General features: G+C 41.5%; 2 protein-coding genes across 16 annotated transcripts in view; one reads left to right on the forward strand and one right to left on the reverse strand.

The window, feature by feature from the left end:
* MTERF1 (mitochondrial transcription termination factor 1) overlaps nt 1-21,579 on the forward strand; it is a 495,795-nt gene that overhangs the window by 448,050 nt on the left and 26,166 nt on the right. For 6 of the 11 annotated variants that reach the window (XR_012508235.1, XR_012508230.1, XR_012508233.1 and 3 more), the window contains one exon: nt 605-20,283. The exons of 1 other annotated variant lie outside the window; for it this stretch is intronic. The gene's annotated coding sequence lies outside the window, so the exon portion shown is untranslated. Of the gene's footprint in view, nt 1-604; nt 20,284-21,579 lie in introns of those variants that run through there. 4 more of the 11 variants (XR_012508231.1, XR_012508237.1, XR_012508234.1 and 1 more) reach the window with 2 other exon arrangements.
* Nucleotides 1-21,579, reverse strand: part of CDK14 (cyclin dependent kinase 14) — a 610,838-nt gene that overhangs the window by 31,548 nt on the left and 557,711 nt on the right. The window lies entirely within an intron of this gene.

Below are 21,579 nucleotides of genomic sequence, written 5' to 3' on the forward strand. Positions count from 1 at the left end.
GATATTTGGTCTTTCAGAGCAGACACACAGAGCCCGTGTGGGCAGCAGGCCCAAGCTACCAAACACACTTCCGTTCTTGAGATCTGACTACATGAATTTGTTAGACTTTCGTGAAAAAAAAAATCTATCTAGAAATCCAGATACGCATTTCTCGAGTCTTTCTGCATGAGACATTGTACACATAAAGCTGTCAGTAATACGTGGCTTCCTGATTAGGGAAACAGGTATTTGGCAAGCAGTCCATTTGTGATGGTTTGTGGGGCTTGGTGCAGTCACCAGGGGAGGGCACCCACAAGTACAAGTAGAGGGAAACACTGAAAACTGCCCTTTCACAGCACGTTAGTTTGCTTAAAAAGTATGCACTTGTGGACCAAACCTACAAACCACAAATTTTCCAGCATGCTGCAGTAGAATAAAATTTAATGCAGTAAAGACTTAGGTGAGATAAAAAAACATTCATGTTTACATTTCCCAATAATGCTGTGATTGACTAACTTTGATAATGATGATACTGTAGAGAGAATTTTAAGGATAAAAACAACGTAGAGGCATTTGGCATTTAAAATGTTCAGATGCACATTAACATTCTCACTTGTCCTTTCAGCAAAGGGGATGTGTGGACCACTTGGAGAACTATCAGAGCCACCCCCAGTTGATGGGTGAGGATTACACGCATCTGCAGTGGCCACTTTCTTGACCTTCCTGCTCTGATTTTATTCAGTGGAATCTGATGAACATCATTTTTGTTTGAAACTATTACCCAGAACTCATTGATGCCTCAGCACAGGATATCCAGTTAAAGGGCTTCTGGGACCCAAAATTCTATCCTTATTTTACAGAAAGGAAACCAGAGGCCTCTTAGAGGTTAATTGACATGCTCAAAGTCACAGCTAGTCAGTGACATGGTTCAACTTCATACAAAACCCATGTCTCTGGACTCCTAATATGGTGCTTATTCACCCTGTCACCCTAAATATAAGTGAATACAGATAAATGACACTGATTCCTTGCAGTTTCTATGTCAGCACGTGATTATGAGATGTGTGCTGTTGACTCTGAGTTTTCTGAGGTTGGAAGAAGTGTGCAGCAATCTCAATGTCACAGGCCTGGAAGTAATCAAAAGGAAGCTGAATGTTAGTTACTACTGTGCATAATGCTTGCAGTGTATCTGTGGTCGGTGGCAATGTGTTATTAGAGCTTGGGTTTTTGTTGTGATTGTATGAACCAAACCACACAGGGAACGCTGAAGAGTGATCACAAAAATACCTTTCTTTCCCTACTGTCCCTCAAGCAGCAGGGATCAAATAACTGTTTCTCAGCTTTCTGTCTTTTAAACAAAAAATCTCTCCTTCCCTCTCCATGTATCTGTGGCAGGTTGGTTGTTTGCTTCCTCTTCTCTGTTCTGTTCTATTTTTTAGACCCCAACCTTGAATCACCAGGGGACACTGGGACTAGAAAGGGCCTGACATGATGTTTTACAAATTTATCTTGGATTCCTTCAGAACGTCACAGTTTGTGTTCAATAAAGGCAGGCAGTGGAGAGCAGGCAGGCAGAAAATGGTCTGCAGTTGGGTATTAAACTTGCAGAATCATCAGCCATGAGTCTTGATACTTGAAGGGCTTTCTACTCTGAGCCTGGCAGTTTCCACCTGTATTTTGGGCTCGCTGCTTATGCTGCTATGCCAACATAGCAATAATGGTGTGTTTTACTCATCTGCAACATAGCCAAGTCTCCCTACATTCGTCTAGGAAATCACAGAGTTAGGTGAGACCTGGAGGAGCCATCTTTAATCCACTCTACTTCCTGGATGCACACAGATTCCACAGTTCCTTTATCCTAGCTCTGGCCTGCCCGCTTACTAGCCGGGTATGCTGCTTAATATGACTGTGTCTCAGTAGCCTCATATGCAAAATGGGTATAGATAATAATAGTAGCTCCTTATTATGGCTGTTCTGAGGATTTAGTGAGTAGCTACAAGTACAAGACTTGGCATATGAGCACTACAGAAATATTAGTTATTATAATTATTATTTCCACTCCACAAAGTTAAGACTTCCTTATAGTTTTGGACCTCAGCTGGCTGTAATTACTTTTACATCAGTTAAGGAATGGCTTGTTAAACTAATGAACATCATATGGCTATTCCATAATTGATTCAACCACTCACCTATTATTGGACATTCAGTGAGTTTCCAGTGTTCTGCTATGCAGATAATGTGGTAGGTTACCTGCCACTTCTAGAAACTATCCTTACAGCTTCCTGACGAGGTGGATGCTTTTAATATTGCCATTTCCCAAACCAGGAGACAAAGACAGACAATGTAAATACAATATCATCACACAACTAGTTAAGTGTTATATGCAAGACTCAAAGCCCAGGCTTTTGGACCCCAAAGCCTTAATCTACTCCCTACACATCTCTTTCTATCCAAAAATGGTTACAGTAACAACTAGTGTGTGAACCTACAGTTGCAAACTCCACTGATTTAACATTTTTCTTATAGTAGGGCCATTTAATTCCTCAATAATTCAGAATAACTGCAGTGTTATTTTTTCCTTGGGCCCGAACTCCTCAATTTAAAACCCTTAACCTACTATCAGGAATGCTGACGTCGCACAACCACCAGCAGCCTCTCAAAGCCTCCTTGCACCAATTCATTCCAGACTGCCTGGACCAGCAAGACACCCAGAGGACATGAAGAGCAATTTCAGGAGACAATATAATTACATTTCAGCAAGATCTTCTTTGCTGCCTTCACCTGCTACGAGCCTGTACAACACATTTAATAAAACATGACTAAACACCTTGTTGGTCAGCGGGGAATGCCTGTCATCACCTGGGAGCAGTGTGAACGAATCACACAGGCGCTACCTCTAGGAACATACAGATAAGTTTGCTGCTTTCAAGATAGAGGTGATAACTGAACAATGGTGTAAGTATACTAAATGCACACCTCGAAAAGGAATCAAACACTTACTATGTGCCTGACGCTGTTCTAAGAACTTTATATTTGTTAACTCCATTTAATCCTCCCAAACTCTATGAAGTAGATACAATTATTTTCTCTATTTTATATGCGAGGAACCAGAGGTGTGGACAGGGTGAGTAACTTCTCCAGGTTACAGAGTCAATATGTGGTAAGGCTGGGATTTGACCCTCTGACCCTGGAGCTTTTGCTCTCTGTTGCTACCTTATGCCTGTAGGTGCCTTTGGTCCCTGATGCCCTTGCCCTCTGCCCTCCCTGCCCAGTTCACAGCAATTTATTTCTCCCCTGTGTTCCTCAATGGGTACCTTTACTGGGCCACTCTCAAGCTCTGAGTCCCCAGCCTTCTGCCTCCTACCTCCCCCATCCCTCTCTGAAAGTCTTTCTACCTGTTTCATGAGTCTTTTCCGGGACTGAAAGGAATGCCAAAGTATCACTGAAACGACCACCAAAAAATCATGTCCCTTTAACACAAAGCTCAAATGATTACTAGAAATACATCGATAAGAAATAGTTTATAAAAAATGAAAAAGTACTCATTAATACAAATACTTATTTTTAGAGAAATCAGTGCTTAAAGAGACCACTGCCCCCAGTGCAATTTCCTGTACCTACAAGAGGCAATAAATAAACATGTATTGAGTGACTGAACGAATGAAGTCCACTCGGGACTGTGGAATTTCAACAGAGGTTTCTGGAAACTTAACACTTGGATGTTTTTGTTGGATTGCTTTAAGAAGATGCTTTTCTGAAAGAAAGACCATTTTGTCAGAATATATATAATCTAATGTTTCCACGTGTTATAAAGCCCTCCACTGAGGGTTGTCTAACAAGTCTGTTCAGGCTACTGCCACTCACCTGCCAAAGAAGACCATGCCTGTTCTCTTTTATGTGCCTGTCTTTCACAAGTTTTTAAAAAAATAACAAACATTTGTGATACCAAGAGAAGAGTTAATCTTTCTTCAGTATCAAGGTTGGAGAAGGCAGAATAGCTAATTTGCTTTCTTGACTTCCGTGGAGGTTTTATTACTTCAGTGTTCTATAAAAAATGTACTTCCATTTCATGTTGACATGCCATTTTATGAACTGTTAATAGAAATTATTGACTCACAAATTGAGGGAAAAACTAAGACTAATATATTATTTATTATGTTCTAGCCAAGTGCTGAATGCCGAGGAGAATTTAACAGTATCTACAGCTTTGTTGTTTTAATATTCAGTTTATTTATTTTGTAATCATATCTTAGATTTAAAAAGCTGTTTTAGGCTCACTGGGTTTTATTCATTAAATAGAAATTGTCCGTCTCAAACTGTTTTCAAACAGTAAAGGTAAGAATTTATTAACAATGGTATAATTAATATAAGGAAGAGGCTGACTGACTCCATTATAAAAGCAGGGTTCTGGTACCTTTACCCCATAGCTGCTTTGGGATTAGCCTATCACAGAAATAGCCCTGCTGTTGTTACCTTGCATCAAAATATAAAGTTATTCTGTTCTGGTATTGCAGAAAAATGCACTGCTTTCAGCAATAAACCTTGCATTTCAGGAACCTCACAGGTCAAGTTTTTCTCAGCAAACTGTAACTTGTACAGTGAATGTCCTGATTTCTAAAAGAAATGAATTCAGTTTTCCCACCTTACCTTCCACTCTAAGAAACCCACCCTCTAGCCACCTGCCTGTGCTGCCTTCACAGTACGCCTTGGCTGTCCCATCACTGACCCTGTGCCCGGCAGCTCCTGTTCAAATCCTCTGTGTCCACCCACCCACTTGTAACCCACAGTATCCATAATCCTGCTGACTCGTCCAGACCCAGATCAAATCCCACCTCCAGTATGAGTCTTCCAAGCCAGAAGCAGCGTTTCCCTGTTCAGATATCGACACTGACACTGATCGTCCCTATGCCTTCAGGTTGCTTCTCTTAGACGTGCCCTTCCCTGGTTTATGTGGGTCTCCATGTCTCCCTCCCCTGCCAGACTGGGGCCTCCTGGACATGGAGACTCTGGAGACAGTCAGCAATTTGATCTTTTGTATTGTATATACATTTGGAAGCTGCCCTCAATCACATGACAAATGAACTGTGGCATAAATATATCATGCTTATGACAGGGTTATGAAATAAAGATGTGTGGACATATTATGTATGGCCTATAAGAGCAATTGCATTATTGTGTAGTGACACTTCCTACTCTGTAAAACCCAGAGCATCTATGCACATAAATGCAGTTGATAAATACATTGTAACAAAGGAGATGAAAAAAAGGAAATGGCAAGTATGTAATATAGTAAAAGAAATTTGAAATAGACAAAAATATCTTTACAATATATACAGTATATAGTGAAGATCTGATTACCTATAAACCTGGACAAATAAAATCAACTGACAATGAGAAACTAAGTGCTGGCTATAGGTTTCCATCATCTGTTGAACTAAACATTTCCGTACAAGTATTTATTTCTAGGTCACAAGTTGCTTATTTGAACTTACTTCCCCTCCCTGTCACAGCACAACCTCTCTATGTATATTACCCAGGTGGTGGCTAGAGACTTTTCTACCCTTTAAGTCTGGGTGGAACAGGCAGGGATCCTGCCAATTTCTCAGCCCACAGGAGTCCACAATCCTAAGATTTCTGCAAATTCCAGGGACGGCGGTGACACCTACACCCTTAGTGGGTTTGCTGAAGATCTGGAGAAGGTGGAGCTAAGAGCCACATGGTGTTATACCACCCAGATGGCTCCTTTCTCCCTGTTACCTTCTGCCCTTCTCCCTTTTCATCCTCTCTGTCCTGGATAAAGTAATTCACATTTTCTAGAGGAAATCTTAGAACCATCTCATCTTCTCAACCTAAGTGGATCTCATTTCTCAATATAATCTTCTAATCAGTATTTCCTCAGACAAAAGTAGTGTCCTTCTTGAGATTAATACTGATCCTGGCTCTTAAATATTGTAAAAATGTTTCCCATTACAACTCACACATTAAAAAAACAGTATATAGCCAAAAAACTGGAAACCAGCGGAAAACCATCAGAACTACTGCTCTGCCTCTAGGGCTCCTAACCTCCACCACGGGCATGTTCCAGACCCCATGACAAGCTGTGCTAGGCTGGTAACCCCAGCACTGGTCCCACGGCCTGTCTCTGGATTCTTCCTTTTCTTCATGGTACTCCTGGTTGTGATGCACAACTCAGACTTATGTCCAGTTTTGTTTCCTTCTCTCTCTTCTTGAGACTACCACGGTCTTCCACCCATGGCCCAGTTTCATTCTCCTTGCTCCCAGCACAGCCTCGACTCACATTTGTCCACAACAGCAAGCCTGATACAGTGCTGCAGATGATTTGGGATGTGGATAACTGGCCTATGGGTAATGGGCAATTAGATCCACTTAAGAGTTCAGGTATCATTTCTAAATTTCCAGGTTTCATGATCCTCATGATGCTAAGTTACTCATCTCTGCAGTATGTTCTCTTGTTCGCCACTGAGGTAATAGGCAGAAAGGAGGGTAAGTGACCGTCTCTTAGACAATAACAGCAGACAAGAGTGTTACCACGTGAAGTCCTTCAATCAACCAATCTATGGATTTGAGCACCAGAAAGACCCCATTCCATACCTTCTAACCACCTTCATTTTTTTTTCTTAGGAAAACTGTCTCCACAATTTGTTTTCAGTTAGAAAACACAGTCTCCCATAGTTATGACACCAAGCCAGCATTTTCCCTGTTTCCAGTTAAAGGAAATATAAAGATGCCAGAAAATATTTGCCCAAACAGCACTGTTTTTCATTAGAAGGGCACTTCTAGAGCCGAGTTACTACAATATTAACTCTGTATTGTTCTATTAGTGTGAACTGCAAAATTGAAATAGGCAGGAGTTTTTTGGTTTTTTGCTTTCTCTATCAGCAGCACATCACATTTGTTGGTTATTAAAGAAAGTGTTTACAGATATTAAAAGTTTTTCTCCTCTTTGGGAAAGGCATATTGAAAATGTAACATAATGTCAATTCTCTTTCGCAGCCCTGAAGTTTTAAAAGCATAATTTTTCTGAGTTGTGTCAAATAGTCAGGACATGAATGCTCCCTCCCTCTCACCTCCCCTGCAATGACCTGACTATCTCAGAGCTGAAGAAAGATGTCTACCCTGTGGCCATCAGTTCTTTACCTCTGTCAGGTCAGAAGGATCATTCACTCATACACCTGCCCTGGAATGGCCTTTCACAGTCCTCCTTTTCCAAAGCATTTTCAATATAATGTAATTTATCATGGGACAGACACATTACTTTGCAGACAAAAAAACTACTCAGGGATTAGAGAATGTTTCATATTTCATTAATATGTAAGTCGTGACCAATTCCACTTCCCCAGTGGAACAACTCTGGAAGTGTCAGAGCATAACTGGATGGCCAAGACTTCTGTGTCTGGCACATGGCTGTTGTGAGAGAAAGTTTCTTGGGAGCTGTGGAACTCATCATGGCTTGGGAGGATTGTAGCATCACAGATGTTAAGTGCCAGACCAGGCGCTTGTGTGGCCATGATGAACGTCAGAGTGAAGAGCCAGGTGTGTCTAATCAGGTGGGCTCCCACTGGATTACTTCTGGATGACGGGACAGCAGCCTCTAGTTATTGTTCATTCGTGACGTGCCAGGAATCACAGGCATTAATGCCCATCTGCCTGACCATTCTGCAAGGTCAGCATATGAAAATATTGAGTACCTTCCAAATACTGAGCAGAAACAAGTCTAAGCGCCTCGCAGGGACCATGTCCATCACTTCGCACCACAGCGCTATGAGATATGAGCGAGATTACAGGCTATGCTTCTAAGGCCACAGAGTTAGGAAGTGTCAGAGCCCGGACAGTGGACTCCGAAACCAGAGTCCCTAATGGCCATGCCATAGTGCCCTATTGCCTCTCAGGTAATAGGGGGCACTGAACACTCTCCTCTCTCAATTCTCCAACGGCTTTATAGGATCAGTGTTACCGTCCATACTTGGAAATGGAGAAAACAAGCCTCTGAGAGATTTAGGGACTTGTCTATGGACACAAAGCAAGAAATGATGTTACTGGAATTTGAACCTGGGTCTGTATGAACCTGAAATACAACTAGATGCACCATGTGGCTTCTGACAGGGAGCCTCTGGCTTGTCATGAATAAAAGCTGATTGTGGCAAAAGTTTAGGTGCTCATATCCCAAAATCTCAGGGAACATTGAGGCCATTTTAGTTAGAAACTGCTTTTCTTACAGAGAAAACACGAAGCGTGTGATGCAACTTCTCTGATGAACCTAGTCTTCCACCCTAATCTGGACTCAAATTCAAAAGTCTTTTTCCACGTGTTTCCCTGTTTGAAATGTCTTCGAGCTCTTGCTGATACCTAAGTCACGAGGGTAGATATTAATCGCTGGAGACATGTAATGCCCCAAATATGAAAATGACAGTTGCTTAAAATACAGGTTGTATCATCCAAATGAAGGACGATCCAAAAATGGCAAGTCAGACCGCTAACATTTCCTTAAATGCTATCTGCATGTTCTCCAGTTTTGTCTACAGCTCTTTCATGCGTCTGCTCGCGCTCCAAGTGCCGGGTGTGCCAAGAGGCTCAGCGTAAATGGTTTCAAATGCACAGAATGTGATGGGAATCTCATTTGAAACCATATGGCCTTTCACAAATGCGCCAAATGGCCACTATTCAAAGGTACAAGATTTAAAAAATAATCCTGCCACCATTAAAAATATACGAATAAATAAACGATGGCAATGATTTCCTTTCCCCTACTGGATTCGAGGACGGGTTGGGGAGTATGAACTGCTTCTGCTCTGTGGCTGATTTTCGGTTCAGATAACTCATCTTTATTCATTTCCTTTCAGTCATGATGAGCCATATTGAGAGCAGCTGTAGGCAGGAGGGAAAAAAAAGGATCTCCTCACTCCCTCCTTCAAATCGTGGTCAAACAGCCGTTATAAAGAATCCATCTGGGCTCGGTGCTGTACTGGGCACCCATGAAATAATAGAAAACAGGAGAAAAAACAATTTCAGCTGAATCTAACAAAGAGATTTAAAAAATACCCAAACATGTTTTGAGGACAAATCGAACTCAATGATTTAATGCAAAGTCAGGTAGACCAGGAATAAAGGAAAATTCTACTTCTAATTAGTTCGAAACCCAAACGAAACAAAGCGTACTTTAATGTTGATGGGAAACACCAATCAAGCGTCTGGTTACGAGGCAGGTAACTAGAAGTGAGAGGTCTGGTGGCCAGTACTGGTAACACACAAGTCAGAAGGTGGTGAGTGAGTGCCAATAAGCCAAGCCTTAAAATACAAGAAGAGTGAAATGGTCATGGGAAAACAACTTGCACAAAGTGGAAGGAAATGAGACATGATTTACATTAGTGGCTGAGTTTTTATATCTGAAAAAGTCTTTCCAGGTTTACAGAGCAAATGGATTGGGAATCAAAACTCAGTTTTGTTTCATTTTTTAAAAATTTGGATGAATGATGTATATTTTTTGGATCAGGCTTGGTCTGAACTAGGAAGTAAATGCTTTTAACATTTTACTTAAAATGATTTCATCTGTTTTAATACATAAACCCAACAGAAATCTTGTTTATAGATCATTCTACTCTACTTCAATGACACAAAAATGGCTTCAGTTTCAAAGGGGAGACTTGGCAAGTGATTACTGCATAAAATACTGCAGTCTTGTTTATTTTACAGCAGTTTTGTTCATTCGTTTTTAATGGTTACATGAACCAAATGCTTAGGCAACTGTGCTGAAGATGATATGAATCAAAAACAAAGAGATGTTAGAGGGCAAGCTGGAAGACTGACTGCTTTGCAAGTTTTCATAAAACATAACTTACATGGTGAAAAGGTATTCTGAGCAGTGTTTGAAAATGACCAAGAAAACGGAGTGACTAAAACCCACAGTTTTAAGAAGCTAGAAGAAAACCCAACAAAAAGACCACCACAGAATAGGCAAAGTCAAACTCTCTTACCTTCAATTTATTAACTAGAATTAGTAACGGTTTTATTTCTGGTCAGTCTCTGAACTCTCTGCCACTTTGCCACACTGCTGAGTCCTCTCTCCTTTGGGACATTTACCATTCCCTGGTACCCCAAATTTGACTCTCTGTCCACCCCTGCAGTGGCATCTTTTAGTCTCCTTGGCTGGTCGGGTCCATCTTTCATCTAGCCACTCCTCCTCATCACTCACCTCTAGCAGTCCAGCTCTCTAAGCTCCTAAGCCTTCCTCTCTCCTGGGAGTCCATTCACTCATCCCGACAGGCCACTTCTGACCATTCCCAAACCAACACGTCTCCACCTGTAACTGACAGGCACCCGTCAGTGTCCCTCACCCACTGTGGCAACTTCAGTAAGTAAGGTCGGAGCCATCTCCACCACTGAGTCCACTCCTCCAGTCTTGAAAACTTCGACCCATTTTAAAAAACTCTTTCTCTCTCTCTTTTGGCCAGTCAGTCACTGAGTCCTACTAATTTGTCTCTCTCTGTATTTTTCCTCTCAATTGAATCGAGGCTCTCATCACTTCAAATCTAAATCACTGCACCATCATAATACTAACAACTCAGAAATGTCAGCTATTATGTGCCAAGCACTGCTTTAATTGCTTTACATGAATTATCTCATTATACAGGAAGAAATCAAGGCACAGAGAAGAATTTATCCAACTCAGAAAGCAAAGAGGATGTGAACCAGAGCTGTCTGATCCTAGAGTTCTTCAGTGCTAGATTAAATTGCTTCTCACAGAATCTCTCATCCAAGCCATGCTGCACACTTTTTCTAAATAAATACAGCCACTCAATTTTTCTAAAATATTGTTTTAAATGTGGCAATATATACTAGCAGCCTCAATTACCCATACCTCTTGGCTCAAAATTTGAGTTAAAATTTCTGGAAATTTATCCTAAGGAAATAATTAGCAATGGATGGGAAGATTTATATACAGGGACCTTCACTGCAACAAGATTTATAATAGTTCAAAACTGGAAACAACTTTAATGTTTAATGGTTGACTAAACAGAACTGTGGCACAACCATATGAGGGAATATACACCATTAACAATGAGTCTGCAGAAGAGTATTTGATGACATGGGAAAATGTTCAAGATTTACTAAGAGGGGAAGAAAAAGCAGATTATTAAAGTTACACAGAGCCATAAAGAGTATGAATCCAATATTGTTAAAAAAAAGGGGGGGGGGGGAACCACAACCCAAACCAAAACAATTCAAAATACACCAAAATGGTAACCAAAAGTGTTTCTTAAGTATTGAGGCCCTAAGGGATTTATTTTCATGCTTTTCCAAAATTTTACGATGAATACATGATACCTTCTAATCAGAACCCCCTCTTATGATAAATGTCATTTTAAAAATAATATTCAAATCCAATTCCTTCCATAGTATCACTTCCCTGCTCAAGGACATGGCAATAAATACTTGTTATCTGTTACGTTAGGTTAAAAGTTTCACTACCTACAACTGAAACTCCTTTGTTTAAAGGCTTCTTGTTGGTTCTTCAGTCCCAGCCCCGAGTCCTTCCCAGAGAGTGTTAGGCCACAGCCAGACCAACATCTCCGTGACACTTCTGCACATCAACGCCGGCTCCCCGGGGGGTCAGGGCCCAGCCGGAGCCCCACTCCGCCACTCACACCTCACCGATACAGACGCGTCCACTGCTCCACTGGATTCTTAGAGAATAACTGGAATTTATTTACAAACATTTGGTACTTCTTTCTAGTTTTACCATGTGTGGAAAATGGTACTCAACATGTGGGCCAGTTACTATAAAAAATCGTCATTACCATACACAAGCCAGGCCAGTGGTATTCATTGTATCACCCACACGTCTGCGCTGCAGTTTTACTATTTACGTGCTGGGCTTGGTTGCTATTCTCTGTCTCCGACATCACATTTTTCACACTTGGGCTGTGCAGTACTTCCCACATAAATTCAACTGATACATTTACTTGTATTTTTTTCTTGCTCAAATGTCAGTTCTTTGAGTTCAGTAATAACATCTAATTAAGCTTTATAGCCCTAGAACATAGCATGCAGTAGTTACTCAATAAATATTTGTTGAATGAATTACAGATTAGAGAAAATGGGTAAATCTGTATCTAAAGTAAATATAGGTTGGTTGAGGAACACCCCGGAAGCAACTCTAACATCGCTTATGACTGAAATACAACATCAAACACTAGAAAGGATCCAAATCTCCATGAGTGAAACTGCTAACGCTAAAATATGTCCTATGCCCACCTGGCTTTGCCATATATCTAAGCTGCATAAAAGTTAACATGAAAATACAACTCTTACCCATTATACTAACTTCTTATAAGACTGTTCCTACCTAGAGACGTAGTTATGAAATGGGTGAGAGGGGAGAGGAGAAAAAAAAGAATTTTTACTGGTTGTGAAAATTCCCAAATAGTAACTCTAATTGCTACTTTTCCCCCACCATACTCTAAATTACTCTTAAGTTGCTACGTATCTGTAGAAACCAAAAGATCATACCACGATTCAGAAGACAACACTGTATGAATTAAGTGATCCACAAGGGGACCTATAATTTTCCTGTGGTGCTTTGGAGAGGTTGTAACCACATGAGGAAAATCTGACTGGTTAATATAGCCAATCAAGCCACTGGCTGCATTTAAGAATACCATAATCCCAAACACACAGGCTTGGTTTTTATAATGCATGGGTATAACTCTAGCGGAGTCTGCATACTGCAAGGATTTTTCCATCTCATGTTGGCCCTAATTTCCATTTCTTTAGTCTACTTCACTTCTCTCTTTGAGCTGTATGGGTCATAACATTACATCATAAGTGGGCAAAACTGAGACTCCTCTTTCCATCTTAGCAACCATGAAACGGAGATATTTAGCTACTAGTGGATTCCATCATCCAGCTAGGAATGAACCTGGATCAAAGGGAGAACATGCAAAGAGAAAAGTGAAGCATTTTTCCTCTTCTTCATCTATGGACTAAAGAACAAAAGTGCCCCCTTGGAAGCCAGTGGGGAACTCCAAGAGGGAAGCCATTCCAAACTGGTTTTATTTAGACTGTTGCAAAAGCATGGCAAACATTATTTAAAATAGAACTCCTAACAAATCAACCAGAGAAATAAAAATCAAGAAATAAAAAGGTATAGTTTTACATGAAACCCCATCATAACATTACAGGTAGGGAAACTCAGGTCCAGTCCCCTAATTTATAGGTTAACCACATTCCCTCAGGCTTTTAACAGGTGAATGAGAGCATGAATGAGAGCAGGATGAGATGCAAAGTTATCTGGATGGGAATAACAAGGGGCCACTGTGAGTAGGGACATTCTGTATCAAAGATATGATCTGCAACGAACGGACTCTGGGATGAGGATGCTCTCATTGGACCTGTAAATACTTTAGCCAATCAGACTCACTTTGGAAGTGGGAATTTGAGTTCTCTGTGCCAAATCATGAGACAGCCTGAACACTGGGGTGTGAGCGAGCGGACGGGTTGAGGGGTGGTGGTGAACAGTAAAGCAGTAAAGCAGAAGCAAACGGCGTAGTCTCCACAAGGGAACTCCAGTCTTAAGAACAGTTTCTGCTTCATGGGATATACAGTCCTTGGGACACTGCAGGCATTAAATAGGAACTGTTCCTAACGATACTGGTGTTCTTTAGTGGAGAGTTCTCCATATAAACAAAACTTAAAAATACTTTGTGCTTTAATGAGGCAAAAAAATCAAGAAATATGAGTCTTGTATCTATTACAGTAAAACCTAATTTGGATTAATGGCCTGAAAGACACATCTAAATTAAAATCTAAACTCTAATATTTTTTAAAGTGATACAACTGTATTATCTTTAAGTATACACAGAAATAGAAGAGGACTGAATTCATCTAGCAGAGGTCCAAGGGTTTCCCTGGACTTAGCATATCAACAGTAACTTCACCGTGCTAGGAAACATTTTCTTAAAAAAAAAAATTATTGAAGAAAACAGTTTTCTTATAGGATAAACATTCCTTTGCGTTTTTCAGAAATGTTATCACCTTAGCAAACTACTTTTCATAGATGAAGGAAAGGTCAAATTCACCAGGCCATTCGCCTTATCAAAAAGTATTATACACTAAGTTTAAATGTTTAAATTTAGAAAGTTGTAATAAATTTAGTAGTAGCTCCATACACGTGTGCACATGTACACACACACACACACACACACAGTACCTTACGCCTTTCTAGTTTTTAGAACAACATGTAAAAAAAAATCACCAGTTGTCTGCATTGCTACAGAGCAGCCAAAGTAAATGGATTGACAGACAAGACTGCACCCAAATAGGTAATTAGTTATCTGATCTAATATATTTTAATCTAAAAGGAGACTTGGAAAAGGGAATTCCATTTTAGAAAATGCTTTAAAACACAAACTGTCCCCCTGTAAACAAGCAGCAGTCAGGACGTCTTACATCCCTGGTGCTAGAAGGGTGAAGTACTCCTCTAAATGTCTCTTCCACTTCCTCCCAATCAGAGGATGCTGTGACTTTTTTGGATTTATGAATTAGCCAGGCCAGCCAGCATCTTGAACATGACAGATTCTGTCTAGATCTATCCACTGCCTGCTGGGAAGAGACAATGCCTCTCACACCTGGAACCCTGAAGCCCTTTCAGCTGCCCGCTCTGCAACCGTGGCAGCTGGGCCCCACACAATTCCTCATCTCCCGCCACCGGGCCTCACTGCCTAAAAACTACGTGCCTTGTTAGCCAACAACCGAGTGTGAAATCACTACACTGCAATTCCCTGCTCTCTGAGTCAGTCCTTTTTTCCCCCTACTACAGATCCAGATGCATTGGGTCAATACGAGAGTGGGGGAAAATAGAGTAGAATAAAATGAATGTATCAGGGCAGTCGTAGCACACTGGGACAGCATATTTAATTCCGTATAGTAAAGTTAGTTGGTGTATTCACCTAAAACAGTTTAGAGCTAGCTAACAAAACCAAGTCGTATGCTATTTAACATCATCATTGTGTTCTGAACTTACACGGGATACATAAAGGAGAGAAGTATGGAGACAGATATGTAGCCAAGAACAAGCTTTTGTCAGGTCTAAAATTGCTAACAGATTAGAATGTGTGTGACAAGGCCCTGAGATTGCAACATATGTTCTTTTTAAGGAGTATTAACATTTCATGCATTAGCTACATGCTAACCAAGAGGGCTTGAACCACTAAGAACGATCAGAACACCCCACGGTGAGTCAGCAGCTCTCCTCCATACTCTGAATCCTGTGTGTGCAGGCGCCCGAGGATGAAGGATGCATGGAAGATTGGCGTGAAGAGGAGGAAAGTCAAGAAGGAAAGAACACGAAGAAACAGGCTGTAATGTGTGCTGCACGTGGTGCTTTTTTTCCTTGAAGAAGCTCCTAATGCGAAGGGCATGTTCGAAAGAGGGAAGGCATGTTCTGAAATAAAGCTGTTTTCCACATTCCACCCCACCTAAATAACACCTCATATCTAGTACGACTTCCCCAGTTGCAGGCCTGGTTTTGCTCCACATCCTTTAATAGCTCCTTCACTTCTATTCTCATAATGATTCTTTTTCAAGAGTGCAAAATTGTCTTATGGCAAAAATCAGAGGGTTGAATGAATATTATTATTAAAAATAAACCAGGACCACTAGGTCCATCCAGAGCACCTGAAAATCATTAGGCCATTAATACAGCCCCCCTAACTGTAAATGTCAACATCTGGTGTGTTACATTTTGATACAAAATTTCAACAACTTGTGCTCTTAGTCTCCAGGCTCCTACAGACAGCAGCTATATTTGTCCCCCACAATGCCGGCAAGTAGCAAGAATTCAGTTCGCGTTTGTAGACTTGTACTGATAGAGAAGAAATGGAAAACATAAAATAATACTTCTAAGCAAGGAGTCTCACCAGCAGCCTCATTCACACACCCCTCTTCAGCAGTCCTCTGGGACTCCTGGGTGTCCCTGACCACAGACCTCATTCCTCTGGCCAGACTCACTGACCACTGTCTGTCTTCCCCATCAGACTTCAGTATCCCCCAGGATGGGCACTAAGGCTTACCTGACTTTGTAGTCTACATATCCGGAACAGGACTGCACTTACAGGAGGTGATCCACTCTCCACCCTAAGGTGCCAAACCTAATTATGACCTCAAAACTTCATATCCATCAAAGAGGTTCCATCATATCTTATTAAAGAGACCGAAAATGCAGAACTCCCGCATAAGTAAAATGTCATTATGTGCACATCATTATCGAATTTGCAAATTCTCTTTTAAAATGAGTTATTTTGTATTGTACAGCTTAATCTTATTATTCACAGGTTATTCAGAATCTGGAGATAGGCAGTAGTTATATATGTGCCTGTGTGGCTACACATATATATGTGCAGACAGATAGAAATAGAAAAAGACAAAGATACATAAACTTTTAACCCTAGGCCTCTTTTTACTTCTTGACTGATTCCCTGGTGGTGATTTTAAGGTTAAACATAATTAGAAATGTAGATTGGAAGCATATTCTATGAAGTATTATCCTACCAAGAGAGAAATAATTTTAGAGTTAGTTGTTTTCCTGGATTATCTGTGCACTTACCCAGATTTTTATGGGGAAAAGGAGTTGGGTTTGGATCTTGAGATTCATAGCCTCACTTCATACATGGCAAGTTGGTAACCCCTATGATAAACTGTAAGATATTTATCACATATGCAAACATTATCTGTTAGAGGAGAGGCAACATGGTTTACATAGAGAAAAGGCATGTCTCTCCAATCATTTTGAGTTATTTGAGATGGTAAATAAGCAGAGCACATAATTTATTTAAACTTTCAAAACCCTTTGACAAGGTTCCACATCAAAGATGGTTTATAAAAACGGAGTTAACATGAGATTGGGGAGAGTGTTTTCCTATGGAGAAAGGGCTTGATTAAAGATGGGAAATAATGAGTAGAACCAACATTTTCCATCAGAGGACTGTTAAAAGTAACTTGTAGCCAGCATTAGCTGGATTTTCTTTTTAATATTAAAAATTATCTTAGAATTCTTTAAAAAAAAAAAAAAAGCCCATCTGTAGAATCCACCTGCCTCTTTCAGGTGATGAAATACCTAAAACCATGGGAAGATCTCTGTGTGTGTGTGTGTGTGTGTGTGTGTGTGTGTGAGAGAGAGAGAGAGAGAGAGAGAGAGAGAGAGAGAGAGAGAGATCAAAGAAAAATAGAGACAGACAGGAGACGACAGAAAGTGGAAGCTGCTAGGGTGTTCAGCTTGGGAAAACAGAAGTTGAGAGGGGGAGACTGGAAAAGTTTACAAAAAAATCACAAAGGACACAAGTGGGGGTATCTCTTAGACTCACTGTCTGAACAGTAAAGCCAGGTAAACCCCTTTGAAGTTTAAAAGGCTCTTTTAGGACATCTGATCGGAAGGGCTTAGATTCACACAACAGGTGTCTCTTCAAGAGAAAGCATCCAGTGAAAAACTGAAGTGAGCTTAAGATGTTTGGGACACTCAGGGAGGCTAGATTCTTAACAGGTTAATAAAGGTCCGCATCCCCACCTTTGAGCGTCCCCTCCCCTCCACCCCTCACAGACAGCGGTGGAAGAGGAGCCAGGTTTGCAAGCCGTTGCTTCCGTTCCCGTCCATTAAGGCAGAAAATGGAGCATGAATTATGAACGTCGCGTTAGCTATCGCTGCTGTCAGCACGAGCCCCTCGTGACCCAATCTGGGGATGAGGGGTAGAGGGGAGAAGATTCCAGCCAAATAACAGTACTATCTAAAGGTGTAAAGGATCTTTTTTGAGGTAATTAAAAAAAATTGGGGGTGACTTTAAAGACTGACTTTCTTATGTGCAGTGTGGCATAGAACAGCTTGTAGGCCGCAGATCAATACATTCCGGTTAACTTTCAAGTCATGTTGGCATGCAGCCCTGGCTGGTTTATTAATTCAAATTTCAGCCCTCTAAAAAGGTGTGTCTAAGGAAATAAGGCACTCTATAGATCGCAGGGAGACTGCTCAATCAGAGCAGGCCTCCATATATATTGGTGACTGGTTATCAACATCAACAGGAAATCTTAAAACACTGAATAGGTCACCCCTCCTGTCTCGTTCAGTCAGTGTTCTTAGGAACCATTCCTTTTTGCTTTTAAGAGTACTTAGCATCTGAGCAGCAAATGTCTGTGGCTTTCCTTAGGCAACATTCAGCAGTTAGGTAATTAAGAATAAAAAGGGTGTGAAGGAAAGGAGAGGAGCTGTCTCAATGTTCATCCTCCACGTAGGAAGGAGTGTCTGCGGTGGTTTCCTGTTCTTTTTCCTTTTCCTGCCCCTCTGTCCCCAATACCTATGTAACTATAAGGACATAACCTAAAAGTCTGACAGTAGAGATGAAAAGCTAGAAAGAGCTTATGTTTCTTTCTTTCCATCATCTCTCCCATGCATTTTTTCTTATCTTTGATGCTTCACTTTGTTTGCTTTCCATATACAGTTTTTAAAAGCCCTCAAATATCTGCCCGTGGATTATCCCTTCTGTGGACTTGTTCCAGCTATCAAGACATTCTGGAATTCCCGCTCCAAAATGGTTATCATTTGAAGTCGACAAACGGCTTTTATGATTAGACTGTGCCAAAAATCACCCTGACAGTACAGCTGCAGTGCAAACGATGCATCCTCAAACTGAATGATCTGGATTCTCTGCATTGCTTTCCTTTCTGCTGACATAAATAAGGGGAAGCTGCCTGAATCTACGAAAACTGGTCAGAGACTGCAGTTGAATTCCACAGCATTTTTCATTCTGAAAGAATTATTTACAAAACAACAATACTATTTGACTATGGCCCATCATGATTGTTTCTTAAGTATATGTTTTAAAAAAATACAAGTGCTTATGTAGAAATCAGATATTTTCAGATCAGTTGTGTGTTCATCAAGTTTACACAGAACATTATCATTTTATTAAGAACTGTGATATGAATTTTAAGAGCCAACTAAAACAATATGAAACTTATGCCGCAGTTTCATGCCGAGAATTTTAGATTAAGGACAGCTTTACACTTTTTATTTCTGACTGCATTCAGTTTTAATCAGGGTTCCTGGAGCTTCTCACGAACAGTGAAATTGTATTTAAATAGGGCCTTCAGGGTGTTCGAGTTACGGATTAATTAACTCAATTTGGACGGGGTTTTGGGGGCACTGTAGTTCTCGCAGCTCTAATTTTATCTCCAGAGGTAGTCAAAGTTTCTCTAGACATTAGCAACTAAATAATTGCATAGGCTAAGACTGGCTGTGACTGAAACATCTAAAATAAAGCAGGCTCCTCAGAATTCAGAGTAAGGCCAATGCAACGGGATGACAGTGGTCGGCAGAATGGGGATGAGAACGCTTCGAGGTCTGCTGTGAGCACTGAATACGAGCGTGTGTGAAGCGCTGGACACGCCGCCTGGCACACAGTAAGTGCTCAGTAAGTGAGATGCTGTCATGATGATTATTATAAATTGGATGAAGGTGATTCATGGCAAAGCAGACTTTTCTAGAAATAAAAGGCAACGAGAAAAGGTTCAGGAAGAGAGCACCCTGTGCTTGTTCAGACGTTGCAGAGAACGGCCCTTCGTTAGGTTCTTCTCTCCTGCCTTCTCCCAGGCACCATGTGTGCCTGCTCCCACACCCTCCCGTCCTGTTGAGGCCCTTACATTTCTTGTCTGGCTTCAAACATGCCCTGGACTCTGCGACCTTTCTGTGCCTTTTGATTCCCGGCTCTGGAAGCCCATCCCTGACTGTAAATATCCCACCTGGTCTTCAGACTTCAGCTCAGAGGCTGTCTTCTCCCTGACTCAGTGAGGTCTGTCCCTGCTGTTCTCATTGCATCTTATTTATACTTGTACAATAGCACTTTCCACATCTTACCTTGAACTAATCATCTGTATCTTATGTGGCCTACTGCACTGTATACTGCTTGACAGTAGGGACCACTGGTATGGACTGAATGTTTGTGTCCCATCAAAAGTCATCCACTGAAGCCCTCACCCCCAGCGTGATGGTATTTGGAGTTGGGGCCTTTGGGAGGTAATTAGGTTTGGATGAATTCATGAGGGTGGGGCCCCATGATCAGACTGGAGTTCTCATAAGAGAGAGAGAGACGAAAGCTCTCCCCCCCCTCTCTCCCTTATGAAAATACACTGAGAAAGTGGCTGTCGGCTGGGAAGCTCTCACCCGGAGCCACATCTGCCAGCTCCTCGATCTTGGATTTCCCAGCTTCCAGAACAGTAAGAAATAAATTCCGGTTATTTAAACCACCCAGTCATGGTATTTTTCTTTGGGAAGCCGAAGCAGATGAGTGCCACCTCGTCCTGATACCTCTCACAAATCCATCTATGGGCTTTGTTGGCGTTTAATAAATGTTTGCCAGCTGCCTTCTGGCTCTTGCTCATCTAGGCCATTTGTTTCCTTGAGTATCTTCCTTCCCTGGAAACTCGTTATACCCTTTCAGGTTGCTCCTGGTTCCCCAGCAACTATATGCAAACAGAAACGTGTATCATAGTAAACCTGATTCACTGCTGAACAATTAGAAAAGATTCTAAGGCCTAATAAGGGCGAGGAAGTAACGAGTGAGTGAAGTGGGCTACGTCATTTACATAAAGAAATCCGTTCTTGCCAATTCCTCTCCCAAGGAAAGGCTCCTTTGGGCTATTTTTATATTTGTTATTTAAAGACAGGGACACAGTTACAAGAAATAGCTCACTTTTCTCTTCCCCCCACCAGAAGATAAACAACAGACAAAAGGTAAAGGGGAGCGGCAGCTGCTTCTCAGCCTCAGTGGCAGGAGGACAGTCAGTGAGTGGTGGGGACCGTGGCAAACTTCACAGCATGGCCTTTTCCAAAAAGGCAGTGGCTACTCAACTCTGGCCCATCACTGTGGTTAGAGAATGCCTGGAATGGCTCAGTCTTCCTCTCTCTCTTTTTTTTTTTTTTTTTTCAGAGAAATAGGGATTTTTATATAAGATATGCATAGTTTTAAACACTGGCTCTTATCTTAAAAATTTAGAACCACTGTTTGAGGCAAATACAGTGTGTACGGGTAGTATCCGTTGAAGGCTCCCCGGTGACAGCCTCCACCAGTGCTCTGGAAAGTCAGAGACAGACCGCACAGCTGCAGCCTGGAAAGCTCTGGCTCGGCATCATGAAGACGGTACCGGGGGGACACCTCCAACTTGCTGTGTCTTCCTTCTGACCCTTCTCTCTCTGCTGTGGGTGCGGGTCTTTACCCACAATAGCTCAGGAACAGTGATCCAGCCTTTGAACCTTTACACTGATCTCCGCAGAGTGCTCTCAGGCCGGAGGTGCCCAAATCTTCAGTTCTTCCTTGGATTCCTCACTCTCTATTGATACGCCAACCCAAATGAAAGGGCATTTTTACTTTGCATCCCCAGACTTGGCCTAATTGTCCTCACCCACTGCTTACCCCTTCAGAGTTCTCCCAGGCCACCAGTGAAGGCGCATCCGGCCTATTTGCTAGTCTCACTATGTGGGAGGCAATTTTAATTCTTCTCTGGTCTATGTCCTCCCGCTCCAACCACGTAACTACATCA

This window comes from Camelus bactrianus, chromosome 7, assembly GCF_048773025.1.
Source record: "Camelus bactrianus isolate YW-2024 breed Bactrian camel chromosome 7, ASM4877302v1, whole genome shotgun sequence".
In the NCBI taxonomy this organism is placed as follows: Eukaryota; Metazoa; Chordata; class Mammalia; order Artiodactyla; family Camelidae; genus Camelus; species Camelus bactrianus.